The following is a 13,797-nucleotide window of genomic DNA, read 5'->3' as shown; positions in this document are numbered from 1 at the left end:
TTTATTTATTTATTTATTTATTTATTTATTTATTTATTTATTTATTTAATTTGTCAGAGAGAGCACAAGCAGGGGGAGCGGCAGACACAGGGAGAAGCAGACTCCCCGATGAACAAGGAGCCTGATGTGGGGCTCAATCCCAGGACCCTGGGATCATGACCTGAGCCAAAGGCAGATGCTTAACCGACTGAGCCACCCAGGCGTCCCTCATTCTTTTTTTTTTTTTTAAGATTTATTTATTTATTTGGTGGGAGGCAGGGAGAGAGCACAAGTGGGAGGGGTAGGGAGAGGGAGAGAGAATCTCAAGCAGACTCCGTGCTGAGCGCAAAACCCAAAGTGGGGCTCACTCGATCTCATGACCCTGAGATCATGACCTGAGCCAAAACCAAGAGCAGGACATTTAACCTACCACACCACCCAGGCACCTCTATTTTGCTTTCATTCTTAAAATAGTTTAACTGGGTATCCATTCCAGGTTGATTATTATTTTACTCTCAGCACATTGGAAACATCTCCCACAGTCTTCTGGCTTCCATTTTTACTGTTAAAATGTAATTGATTAGTCTAGTCACTGTTCTTTAGCAGGTGATCTTTTCTTATCCCTGGTTGCTTTGAAGATCTTCTTGTCTTGGATGTTCTGCAGTTTATCTTCATGTACTTATTCTTCAACTATCCCAAATAGATCTAGAGATGCAAAGTAATTGCAGTCAAAAGCGCAACAGTTCCACAAAACTTCACGAGCTGATAAAAATGTATACGAAAAAACACAAACAAACACAATCCTAAGAGTCGAGATAATCCTGAAAACAAAGTGGGAGGACTTTCTACATGACACATTAAAACGTATTATAAAGCTATAGTAATTAAGACACGGTAGTATTGGCACAGATAAATAGAGCGCAGAAACAAACCCAAGCATATTTGGAAACTTCCTTTTTTGCAGACTTGGCATAGCAGATCACTGTGAAATAGACAGACTATTCAATATATGTTTCTGGGATGATTGTAGATGTAGATGGAAAAAATGGAATTAAATCCCTATTGCACCACACATAAAAATCAATTCCAGGTAGATTAAAATGCTCACATGTATAAGGCAAAACTATAACACATTTGGAAGACAATATAGAGAATATTTTCTGAAGTTGGGATGGGGAATAATTTGGGTAAATAAGACATAAGGAAAAAAAGAACATAAAGATTCCCATAAAGGGCAAGATGGATAAAATCAACAAAATTAAATTAAATTTTAAGAACTTCTGTTCTTAGGATCCTTGACAGAGAATAGAAAGCCGACTTCAGGGACGCCTGGGTGGCTCAGTCAGTTAAGCGTCTGCCTTCAGCTCAGGTCATGATCCCAGGGTCCTGGGATGCAGCCCCATGTCAGGCTCCCTGCTCAGCGGGGAGCCTGCTTCTCCCTCTCCCACTGCCGCTCCCCCTGCTTGTGTTCTCTCTCTCTTTCTGTCAAATAAATAAATAAAATCTTAAAAAAAAAAAAAAAAAGAAAGCTGACTTCAAACTGAGAAGATATATTTACAATACATAAAACCAGTAAACTATTGATAACCATGATATATAAAGAACATCTGTACATTAATTTTTTTTAACGAGTAAAACATATGCAAGGCCATTTCATAGAAGAGCACTCACAAGTGATCTCTCTCAACCACTCCTGGTGGAAGTTTAAATTGGTGAGATTACCACCAACAGTTGTTACCTAGTGAACTTGAAAAGGTACCACATGCCCTATGCCCTGACAATTCCACTCCCACCTATGCGGCCTGGAGAAACTCTTGCTCAGGGGCACCAGCTATATGGACAAGACCGAACAAATGGAGGTGTAGTTGTATTCATACCGAACACAACAGAGTAGAGAAAAATGAACCAGCTGTAGCTGCATGCATTCAGTGGACAAACCTCAGAACCATAAAGCTGAGTGAAAGGAGCAAAATCAGAACATACCATATGTCTCCATTTATATTATATTCACAAACAGGTAACACTCAACAATAGATTGTTTAGGAATATGTACACACAGGATAATTATAAGGAAAAGGAAGGAAATTATTAGCACAGATTAGTGCTTTCATCTGGAAAAGAGAAGGGAGCACAATGAGGGGCACATGCAGGCTTCTAATAGTGTCCGGTCTTGTTCTTCAGCTGAACAAATAATAGTACTTTATTTTTAGCAGGCTATGGAAGACTTTCGTATGTATGATATACTTCACAATAAAACACATTTCAAAGGAATTATGGGAAAGCTAAATTCTTATTTTTCATAGTGAGAAATCAATAGAAAATGCCTAAAACAGGAAAATCAAAAAGTAGCAATAGAAACACCTTCCCTAGGTTTATGGATGTGAACGTCAAGGCTAAAAGAATTCAATATGGTTGTCGCTGGAGAACAAGACATGGGAAGGAGGAACGAGGACTTGGCTGCTTTTTATAACAGGTCTTATAAAACTATTGGACTCTTTAAACACTGCACTATATAACCGGTTAAAATAAAAGTGAAGTTTAGGGAGCCTGGGTGGCTCAGTCAGTTAAGCGTCCGACTTTTGATTTCGGCTCAAGTCATGATCTCAGGGTCATGAGATCGAGCCCCGCGCTGGGAGGGGAGCCTGCTTGAGATTCTCTCTCTCCCTTTCCCTTGGCCCCTCCCCCATCGTCCTTTCTAAATGAATGAATGAATGAAGAAAGAAACAAATAAATGGCAGCGTTTGATACCTAGAGCAGTCAAATGCACAGAGACAGAAAACAGAAGGTTGGTTTCCAGGGGCTGGTGGGGGCAACCAAGGAATTAATGTTTCACTGGGACAGTTTTGTTGAGGAAGATGAAGAAATTCTGGAGGGGGACAGAACTGAGGGTCGCACAACAATGTGAACGTACTTGATGCTGCTAAACTGTACACTTAAAAATGACAAAGTGGTCAATTTAACGTGATGCCTATGTTACCCCACAAAAAAGGTGCGATTTGAGCTGAGTTAGGTAAAAATACGAAGGAGTTAACTAGCCAAAGCAGGCGTGGAGGTTGCAGGAAATCTGATTCTTGCCCTGAATCCCTCTTCATTAAAGGTATTAATTCCCACTTTGTTTGGGGACCTCCCTGAGGGTCTCCAGAGACGGCATGAGGTGCTCCAATATTTACAAATAAAACCCCCAAACTAAATTATGTTTGATTTCCAAAAGTCCCCTTTGGGTGTTTAATGGAAATAAATATATCAAATGTAATTTTAAAACACAGAGAAACAAGAGTGTCATCATTCACATTACAAAAGGATTCTTTGATTAACAAGAGGATTTACCATAGTTTCTTAACATAGCCAGCTCCCCCCACTACACTCAAAATGTGATTTAATTAACAAAAAACAAGCTTATCCCACCTTCCAGAAATATGCCAGACAGGGAGTAATGAAAATCCAAGAAAACAATAACCCACCAAAAGGTGGTTAATGCTGCTCTGGAGTTTCCAAATCCACTTTATCGTTCAAAATCCCACACTGCGGCCACCCCCCAGGGGAAGCCATAGCCAACCGACCATATCTTCAGTTTAGCTGATCATGCCTTGTGCCTCCCTCCCCCATCACACACTGTAGATTCTGCTTGTTTGCAAGCATCAGTCTAACCATCAAACAATCCCCCTGTGGGCTGGGGCTGTGTCATCTTCACCCATGTGACCCAGGATCCCCGCATACAGCCCAGATCACTGCCCACGACCTACCTACCTATTGATCGATTTGCTGATTCCCTCATTCCAATGACTGCCCAAAGTTTGGGGAGATTGGGGAGCTGGGGGAGCCTGCCTCCTAGGCCTTCACCCCTGCCTCCCAAACCTTTGCTCTGTTCTGCTCCCATTTTTAGTTACAGGACCCACAGCCAGAGACCTCACTTGGTGTCATCCTTAATGGCAGCTTTCCAATACCAGGGTCTTGCCTTCCCCACCTCCCCGGACTGGTGTCCATCCCCAAACCTAGGCCAAGCCGTTGGTGACAGCTTCTTCGGCCACCCTCTGCTACATGGCTGCCTTCAGCTGGGCACCCAGCTGGCCTCCTCCCAACTGCACTATACCCACTCTCTTCCCCACTGGTCCAGCCACCCACCAGGGGAACTCTGAGCTCCTGCCTGCTTCCACCTAGTCTCTACAGGGCCAAGGGTTTGCATGGTGACATGCTCTGGCTCCCAGCCCATAGTTCTCACCACCCTGTGGCTGAGGGCCTGGCCACCAGAACCCAGCTAATGAACACTGTGAGGTGCCCAAGACCATAGCCCAAGAGCCTGTCCCCAGCAACGCAGAGGGTTGGCCGCCACCACCCAAGAAGCCACTTCTTACTCTTTGGAGGAAGGGTGTCTGCAGGCCAAGGGGTGCAGCTAACCAGGACCAGCCCCTGGGACTGGAGAGCCACCTATACATACATACACCTATATATGGAGCTTATGAAGTCCTGACCACATGGAAGAAAGGGAATGTGACCCAGACACTTTCCCTGTCAAGGGACGGCAAAATCTTCCTGGAAAGGGCCAATAATAAATAATAATAGGTTTGGGGACCACAAGGTACGATAGAGCAAGAGTTCTCACTGAATTGTCTTTTTTACATTTATTATTATTTTTTTAAGATTTTATTTATTTATTTGACAGAGAGAGACACAGCGAGAGAGGGAACATAAGCAGGGGGAGTGGGAGAGGGAGAAGCAGGCTTCCCGCTGAGCAGAGAGCCCGATGCAGGGCTCGATCCCAGGACCCTGGGATCATGACCTGAGCCAAAGGCAGTCACTTAACCAACTGAGCCACCCAGGCGTCCCTGTCTTTTTTACATTTAAAAATATAGCTCATTGGGGCACCTGGGTGGCTCAGTCGGTTGTGTGTCCAACTCGATTTCCGCTCAGGTGGTGATCTCGGGGTCATAGCATCAAGCCCCACGTGGGGCTCTGCGATCAGCAGGGAATCTGCTTGAGGATTATCTCTCTCCCTCTGCCCCACCCCCACACTCTCACACTCTCTCTCTCTCTAAAATAGATAAATAAATCTTTTAAAAAATAAAAATATAGCTCAAGTAAATCAGAGACAGATGTTAGAAGCATTCCAATCAATCCAATGATCTCCAAAATCAGACATTCACTCCTATTGGGGGTGAAGGAAGAAATTATTAAGACGTCTGTGTACTTTTATCTCACCCTTTTTTTATTTCAATTTTTGTTTGTGTTTTAAAGTTACATAATGAGTACAATGGTATTTGCAAAAAATTTACAAATAGGTAATGATGTATGTTGGGTGTGACATGTTAACAGTTTTTTCATTATGGGGTGCAGGATGAAAAACCATCTGAAGAATGCTGGCCTAATGCTCAGGGACTGATTTATTTTGAAAAAAGCCTCACACTCTCATGCTTTTGTTTCGAAAAGTGCTTCTCCTCTCACATTGTGTCAGATGGCAAAATCTGAGTTTTTAATTGAAATTAATTTAAATCAATGTTGACAGATACTGAAGAATTTCACTATCTTTGAAATCAATGTATTGTGGGGGAGGAAAAGCTATTTTTTTTGAGCACTGCTATGATCAAGGTTCTCTTTTGGGAATCTGATGTCTGGTGGGGATTTTAATCTTTGCTGTTCCTTTTTATCACAAAGAGTCAAAACCTTCTTCCTCTGACGGGCCGTTGGGATCAAGAATTTTAAAACGAATGCTTGGGTCCATGTGAACTTCGGGCTCTCTTTGACTGACATCAATTACACGGGGACGTGCCCCGTGTATACTGCATACAGTCTCCTCTACCATAACAGACTTTTGCACAACAATAGGACTGCAGGCGAGGGGTGGAAGGACTGCTTGCCAATGTAGCTTCTCACCTCATTTGGTTTCATCTAAACAGCAGTGTTTTTTGCATTTTGCCCCTATTTCGTAAAAATTAGTGGAAAATGAAATCTAAAATTATTAGTGCCTGTGATTAAATAATTGAGATAAACTTGATGCAGCGGAGCTAAAGAGGGAGGTAGACATTCTGGAAGGAAATAGCCTCACTCGGACATTCACTGGATCAGCCCAGGTGCGAGGTATTGATTATGGCAGCAGAAGAACAAAACTATGAAAGATGTTGTCAAGGACTGTGAACGCTTGAAGATTCTGCCATTCCTTCAAGTCAATATGTTAGCTTGCCACTATTTCATGGTTGCTGGTGGAAGAAACAAAAATCCCAGGCCAGAGACAAAAGGACTTTGTTATTCATGGCAAAATCCAAATTTGTACCTTGGGCCCCATTTTCCACAAAGGGGGTCAGACAACACCTGCAAGGGCAATAGGCGGGATTACAGAAGAGGAACCGTGAGTGAAGGGAACCTGAAACCTCTTACGATTTCTATTCTTCTAACCTGGTATGATCTGGACACGCAGAAATGGAAGAGATCCATGGAGAATCATCTCCCTACTGATGTATAAAACGCTGGGGAGATGGCACTGGAAATTGGGTTTAAAACAGTAGTCCTCAGCCTCAGCTGTCCATTAGCAGCACCTGGGCAGATTTTTACAGAACCGAGGTCCAGAGATTGTTTTACCTGATCTGAGTTCACAAAAGCCCCCAGGTGATCCTCCTGTATGGGCAGGGTGGAGTCCACCTATCCAAAAGATTATGAGGTGAGGAGTAATTAGTCGTATTTATGTTTAGTTCAGCACTTCCCAAACTTTGCTGGGTGTATGAATGACCTGGGAATCATGTGCAATGCTGATTCTGATTCAGTAGGTCAGAGCAAGGCCAAAGATGCTGACAAGCTCCCCGGTGTAGCCTGATGTTGGCATTCAACTCTGAGTAGAAAGGTTCTGGCTCGCTGGGAATATACTTCTCATCACAATCTGTCTACTGCTAGACTTTCACACTTTAGGCTTTATGTCCATACACGTTCGGGAATTTATCACATATGAAAGGAGAAGGCAGCCTGCCTCTAGAAGTGGGTCTTGCAATAAGAATAAAGCCTATCCTTCCTCGGGACCACAGAAATATTCTGGGTGTTGAGATCATGAGAAACTGTTTGACAGACACCTGAAAAACGGAGATTTAGAACACAGCAGGTAGGACGCCTGGGTAGCTCAGTCAGTTAAGTGTTTGCCTTCGGCTCAGGTCATGATCCAAGGATCCTGGGAATAAGCCCCACATCGGGCTCCCTGCTCAGCAGGAAGCCTGCTTCTCCCTCTGCCTGCCACTTCCCCAGCTTGTGCTCTCTCTCTCTCTGACAAATAAATAAATAAAATCTTTAAAAAAAAGAACACAGGGCAGGCCATTAAATCCTAAGCAACAACCTCACTGTGAACCTTATGTTGCTCATATATTGATGAAGGTAACAGTTAGGGAAGGGTCCACAAATTCGGATCCAAGTGTCAGAGAAATAAAAAGTAAAAACCTGATATTGCTGGAGCAAAAGCCCCATCATGTTTGAGCAACTCAGGAAAACATTGATCAACTTGTTATTATTTCTCTTCCTACTGGGAGTAAGGGAAATATCTATGGACTGCCTTTTCCTAATCTCCTGGTTTAATTCCGTTCTTTTTTTTTTTTTTTAAGATTATTTATTGAAGAGAGAGAGAGCATTGGGGGAGAGGAAAAGAGAGGTGGGGAAAGAGTCTCAAGCAGACTCCATGCTGCGCATGGAACCCCACATGGGGCTTGATCTCAAGACCCCAGGATCATGACCCAAGCAGAAACCAAGAGTCAGACATTTAACCGACTATACTACCCAGGCGCTCCTCCTGGTTTCATTTCTGAAGGTCATGATGCCACTGGCCTCTGAGACCTAGGAGCGGGCATCTATATCCTTCCGCCACCCTGTAGTCCTGGCAAGGAGGGGAAACACCCTCTCCCAGGGCCAGTGCCATTCCTTACCAGGCCTTCCCCAACCTAGCAACGTGTCCACTATCCACCTTGATCAAATATCTTTCCGGCTCCACAAGTCCCTCACTTATTTTCCAGAGCAAATGGAAGGTCCCTAGACCGGCCAGGCCCCAGGGAGCCTGAGAACACAGAGAAACATGCCCCTTAAGTATTGATCCTACCGATGGCCCTGGGGCAAGAGGGAGGGAGGGAAGAAGATCTGGTGCGTTCTTCTTTGACATGCCTCCTTAACAAGTTAATACCTGTCCACCAACAGCTGCCTCTGAAAGAGCTTTAGAGATACCACTTCACAATGTGAGATAGGTCATCAGCCTTCCTTTCCACTGGGCCTGGCGTCTCTGAGTTTTCTAACAGAGCTGTGCTGAAATTGGAGCAGAAGGGCTTTGCTTTCTCTGACCTCTGTGTTTCCCACATCCATCAGAAAAGCACAATGCCATGGCAATGTACTCAAGAGCTGAGGAAGGCAGACGGCCTCAGACAGTTAACGAAGTAGAAAGAACACACCGGCTGCTTCTAGATCAGACGTGAAGCTGATACCACCAGAGGTATTCAGTCAATGTATCTTTATGAGACACCAGCCTATGCTCAGGTGCTGGGGGTCCGAAATAAAGAAAACCTTGGCTCTGCCCTTGAGAAAATTATAAGCCCCAAATCCAGGTGAATGGTTTCCGAAGGTTAGTCCAAGTTGTTTAAATACTCAAGAAAAATAAATATATCTATTTGCTTGTTGAGAGAAGGGGACATTTTGTCATCCAAATTTTGAGAGGCTAACAGTTAAAGATGGGGTTTGGTGGTTCTCTGGGTCGTCTAATCCCTATGAAAGGGCGTGAAGGCCTAAAGGATGGAAATAGTGTTTGGGGTTCATTCCAGATGTTTCATAAGAAGTAAAACATTAATTCATTAATTCCAAGTTCTCCCTGGATGGCAATCTTGGGCTCAGGCACAGGAAGGGCAGGCCCACAGGAACCACATAAAACACCCCTCGATTGTGGTCATCATCGGCCAGCAGTGGCAGCCAGAGAGGGAGACCTGGCCTCCTATTTCCTCCCTACATCCCCTCTCATCACTGCAAAACTGGAAACAAAGGCTCCAGGAGCCAGGCGGATGACATAGGGCTGTGAGACCAGAGGGGCTGGAGGAACTCTGTGCATTTTAAAGGTATTCAAATTGCTTCCTGAGCAACAACCTATGAGACTGGTCTTGAAAATCTGCTTCATCATTTCCATCTGTGTATGTTTGGGCATGCTACTTCACCTCTTTAAAACTCGGATTCCTCATCAGTCAAGCAGGGATAGTAGTAATAGCCATCCTGCATATATCACCCGGTGGTTGTGATAATTTAATTATCCAATATCTATAAAAGCATTTTAAAACTATAAATCATTACAAAAATGCAAGCAATGTGACCAGTATCAAGTCTTTCTTATCTCTGAAGGTTTAATTTATGCTCTCTCTTAGAACTTAGGCACGTGCATTCCAAGCTGTTTTCCAGAATTCCACCAATTGGTTGGGAAAAGTACCCTTTTCCTGCTGCCCTAACTTGTTGAGAGTATGGCTTATGCAATTGTTAACTCGCTGCCCCTGCAGCAAATCAAATCAACAAATATTTACTAGCTGCTGAGCTCGACCTTGCAGGAGATACAAAAAAATAATTAATTAATCAATCAATCAATCAATCACACAAAACCATGAGATTCACTTTTTGCATTAAAGGAGCAAGTTGCCCAGCTACACCACAGTACCCATACATCGTAGAGGAGGAAAAAACTGTGCTCTCTGAATGCCCCCAGTACACCTGGAGCTTTACTTCAAATACAAGAAACAGCTGGTGCTCATGATTTAATGCTCAATACAAATAGTAGAGTGGATTTATTTTACAAGCTGTCTGGTTTGGCAAAAGTCCAGAATTCGTCAAACAGAAAGATAAGGATGATGATGACAATATAAATGATTCTTCATAGTTGGTCCTAGTAAGGACATAAAAGAAGGGCAACCTCCGTAGGACATTCCAGGGCTGGAACATACCCTCAACTTCACTCGCAAGAAATTTACAGTGGGGTCTTCCCGGCACCTGTAAAAATCAGAGGTGACCCCATAGACTTGACATGGTTGTTCGTGAAAGCTGGACCTGTGAAGGCTTCAGGCAATAATCCTTTGTATTAACCCAGTAAAGGGGCATCAATATCTATTTAACATGGGAAAGCTCCCAGAGAAAGAACCCCAATATTTCAAAACCCAAATAATACTAAAAATGACTTAGCATCCAACGAGCGCTTTTCTGTGAACTGTTGAGATCTTTGTCATTAAGCCTCATGAAAAATCTAAAGGAATTTAGGGGAAATGCCAATCATCTGATTCATAAATGGATGTCCACCTCTTGGTGAGAATAATGATCCAAGCTAACACACACTGAGAACTGCCGCTGCCGGATAAGGTGCTTCATACTTTAATACATCAGCTTCCTGAATACTCTTGAGACACTATTCTAAATACTACCATTATTCTCATTTTAAATGAGGAAACTGGACCTCCCAGAGATTCCATCAAGGCCCGAGGACACATGGCCAAGTGAAGGAGCTGGGCTATCCTAACGCTCCTCACCATCTGTAACCCAGAAGACAGAAGTGGATGTGGTCTGTGTGTCAGTCCCCAGGTGGCTGCAGTTCCATGGGTGGCTCTGGTTTCAAGTGGGCAGCACAGAGGTGACAGCTAGTCCCATCAACAGCCATGGACTATATCCCTCTTCCTCAGCCATATCACCGAGGTCTTCTTTTGGACCCCCACAAGACTGGGTGTAAGACTTGGGGATGGCTCAACAAACCCCACTCCACCCCCAGTACTGCAAAGAAAGAACTCAAAATACTTTTTTCCATTATCAATGGACTGTCCCTTTTCCATCCTCATTGTTGTCCTTAATAGTGGAAAATTCCATAGAGACTCATTTGATGAGGCACGAAAGCCTTCCAAGCTTAAGTGTGTTTCAGAAATTTAAGTTGTGTCCACGAATGTTTATGGCTCAAGTTTTCTCTTTCTCGGTGGGGTCTTCACTTAGAGAACAGAAAATATTAATTACTTGTCTCAGGCAAGAGACACACTGCTCTTGAGATTTTCCACCTGTAAAATGTGGATAATAACATCTAGCCTACATTTTTCATACGGTTTGGGGAGTACAAAAAGGATACAAAGAAGAGAGTTAAGAAAAATTTTATACCACAAGCCCAAACCCTGTCTTCTCTAACTTTCCCAATCAAGAGGCCCCACCACCATACATCTCTCTCCTTCCAGCAGCCACTTTTCTGTTATTTATGGCAGCTCTCATTAACCAAATTAAAATTTTTAAGTACTTTCTGTCTCTCCAACGACAATGAAATTCCATGCAAGAAGGAATTTTGTCTTCTTGTTTGCCAGTGCCTTGCCAGCATCTAAAACTGTCGCTGGCACACTAGACACTCAATAAATGCATATTGAATAGGAAAACATTTTTGTGTTAAAATCTCCACCTTTATAAACATTTTTAAAACTGGATTTCAGGTCCATAGAAATAGATTAATCATAATCCTTGGCTAATGGCATGCTCATCATTGATCCATGCATGGCCCTCTTTTATGATTTATTTAGCTATTGAATTAGGGTTTGTTTTTTTCTAAATTAGGTAAAAATACCTGAAAAAAAACAGAACCTGAATCTAACCATAGGGCCCTGGCCCCTATCTCATCCCCCGCCTCTCCCCATCCAAGGTAATCTTCACTCAGAATGCCAGGCTCTTCACTTCCTGTTGTCTTAAGTCCATTTCCCTAGAAGCAGAGCTTGAGATGAGATTCTTGTTTAGGTGATTTTCTTTGAAGGAATTCTCAGGAGAAGGGGAGTTTGGGAAGCAGGACAGGATGGCGGCGGGGGGGGGGAAGCTAAGGAAGGATGTGGAATCAGCTGGAAAATGTATTCAGAGTTCTGGAGCCCACATTGCAACGTAGTGTGACCCTACGTTGAGGCAAAAGATTAGCTGTTTGTGCCCCCAAGTTAGTCAGTCATTGGCTGACATTTGGGGAGGTGATATAGGGAAAACAAGTACATAGCTTCCTGTGTGAGTCAGCCCCTATTTGGCTAACAGCAATTCTCCAGAGAGGGAGGGAGCCTTGAGCTGTTGGCAGCCAACACTCATAGCAGCTGGGAATCGGTACACTTGAACAGGAAAAGGGGTCTGAGCATGTATCTTATCTTTCTTCCCTTTCTCTACAATTTTATCAAATTTTGTATGTCTTCCTGAAAAGGAATTATTACTTGCCTTTTGTTCAGTTATTTGGAACTTTCTAGAAAGAAAATCATACTAAATTTTCTTCTGTGTATAATATTTCAGTATGTGAAAATACCATACTTTATTCACCCATTCTCCCACTGGTGGACTTGCTAGTTGTTTTTAGGTTTTTGCTATTATGTACAGCGTTGCTGTGAACATTCTCATTATGTCTCCTGTTGTATATGTGCGAGAATTTCTTGGGTTTATGCCTGGGGTAGAATACCTGGACCATAAGGTGTGAACTTTAGAAGGTAATGCCAAACTATTTTCCAAAGTGGTTTTACGAATTCATATGCCCACCGATAATAGAGATCCTATCATCCACCTCCTCTCCAACATTTTGATTTTTGTAAATTGAAAGAGTATAAAATGGCATCTCATTGCAGTCTTGACTCATAGGTCCTCGATCAAATACACCTGTTTCCTCTTCTGTGAAATGCTTGCTCACAGCTTTTGTCCATTTTCTCTTGGTTCTTTGTGCTTATTGATCTGTAGGAGTTCTTCCTATGCCCTTTGTTGTGTGTATATGAATATAGTGAATATCTTCTAGTTTATAACTTTACTCCTCACTTTCTTTATGTGTCTTTTACCGAACAGAAGCTCTTAATTTGATTATAGTCACAGGTATTCTCTTTATGGCTTTTTATGTATTGTTGAAGAACTCTTTCCCTCAAGGGATCTAAAGGACACTCTCAGTCTTGGGGGGGGAGGAGTCTACACATAGAGCCAGGTTACAGGCCAGGCCTCCTGGGGCATTGCCTGGTCCAAGGCAACCCTGACTAGCCAGCACCAGTGACCAACTGGCTGGCTGACAGGTGTGTTCTGGTTATAGAATTGGATATATCATGCTATTAGAGCTGGATACCATTAAAAATTCTAATCAAAGACTGTAATTAACTTTCCTTGCTCTGACGCCCTGCTCACTAAACAACCTTCTGATTATAATTTGGCTTCCCCATGTATCTTGCCTACAGGGAGAGAATGTACTGTGCAGACCGACGTGAGGATCCAATCCACTAAACAGTTACATGCCATGATGTAAATGAATAAATCCGTATTCTGATTTTATCATCTGCCTCATCTGAGCTCTGTGAGCGTGAGTCAGCATCCCCGAGTCTAATCAACGTGGACACTGAGACTATCAAGCTCCTGAGCTGAAAAACTAAGAACTAGACCCAGGACCAGAGTGCAATCACCAAGGTAACACTGTGCCCTGGAGGCCCCTGGGCCTGACGGGGAGAAGGCCCTCCTACATGTCATGCGATACAGACAGGGATTAAAATTGACTTTTGACATTAGAAAGAGCTGCATATTCAAAACCATGGCTTGGTTCCATTCAGGTGAAGGTGAAGAATAGGAGATGATCGTGAGACTCATATTGAATATTCATTTATTGGCTTATGAGCACACACCAGATGCCGCACAAATCCTAGGCAGGAGGATAAGATTTACAGACATGTTTGAAAAAAGGAAAAAAAGGGGGGCGGGGCAGATGGTATGTGCTGAGGAGGAATGGAACAAGAGAAGCCTGACTGATGAATCCTTGCTCCACCTTGACGCTCATGGTCCAGGATGCAAAATAGAAGTTGTCTTTAAAGACCAAAAGAAAAGCCAGGAGAAGGAAAC

This window comes from Neomonachus schauinslandi, chromosome 12, assembly GCF_002201575.2.
Source record: "Neomonachus schauinslandi chromosome 12, ASM220157v2, whole genome shotgun sequence".
Classification (NCBI taxonomy): Eukaryota; Metazoa; Chordata; class Mammalia; order Carnivora; family Phocidae; genus Neomonachus; species Neomonachus schauinslandi.
This window is presented reverse-complemented; position numbering follows the sequence as displayed.